The sequence below is a fragment of the Arachis stenosperma genome, chromosome 2 (genome assembly GCF_014773155.1).
Source record: "Arachis stenosperma cultivar V10309 chromosome 2, arast.V10309.gnm1.PFL2, whole genome shotgun sequence".
NCBI lineage: Eukaryota > Viridiplantae > Streptophyta > Magnoliopsida > Fabales > Fabaceae > Arachis > Arachis stenosperma.
This window is the reverse complement of record NC_080378.1, coordinates 97,348,921-97,349,637: the sequence shown is the minus strand read 5'-3', so window position 1 is coordinate 97,349,637 and position 717 is coordinate 97,348,921.

Below are 717 nucleotides of genomic sequence, written 5' to 3'. Positions count from 1 at the left end.
AAACCAGACAGTAAAAACAGCTTATACAAGTTTTGTTTTTATCAAATACAAGCCTCTAGGCAAAATAAAAATGCAAAAGTGAGAGACATGTTCAAAATAAATCAAAAGATTCAAAAGAAATGCCCGGATCCTCCGCTTCTGTCACCAATCAGACAATTCACCGAAGTGGGTCGCAACCTGCATCTGAAAAATATAATAGAAATATAGTATAAGAACCGGAGGTTCTCAGTATGGTAACAGTGTCCAGTGATGTAGGATATAAGACCCTGGGTCGCCAAAGGCAATCCTAGACTCCATATCCATCATAAGAGTTCAAGCTTAAAGCAGTCTAAACAATAAAGCATAATATGTAAAACCTTAACCAAACTTGAAACCTTAGTATGTCAAAAGGGTGGTCTATTCTTAAAGGATTTTGTCTACTCTAACCAAACACCACTGTCCCACATCCTTTACCAACCTATCCTCCATGCGAACCCGTCGCCATCACCTACCTAACCTCCTCAAAACCAGACAAACACAGATAATACAAGCAAGAAAAACACAGGTAATATTCAAGTATGTAGCAAGTAATTCAAGAAGCAAGTAGGCATATTATACAAATAGGCAAACTCAAGTAGTCAAAGCAAGCAAACATATATAAGATGCATATGATGAATGTCTGTCCTATTGGCTGTGATGTCACATGTCAGTTACTGTGCCAAACCCGACTGCAAATCC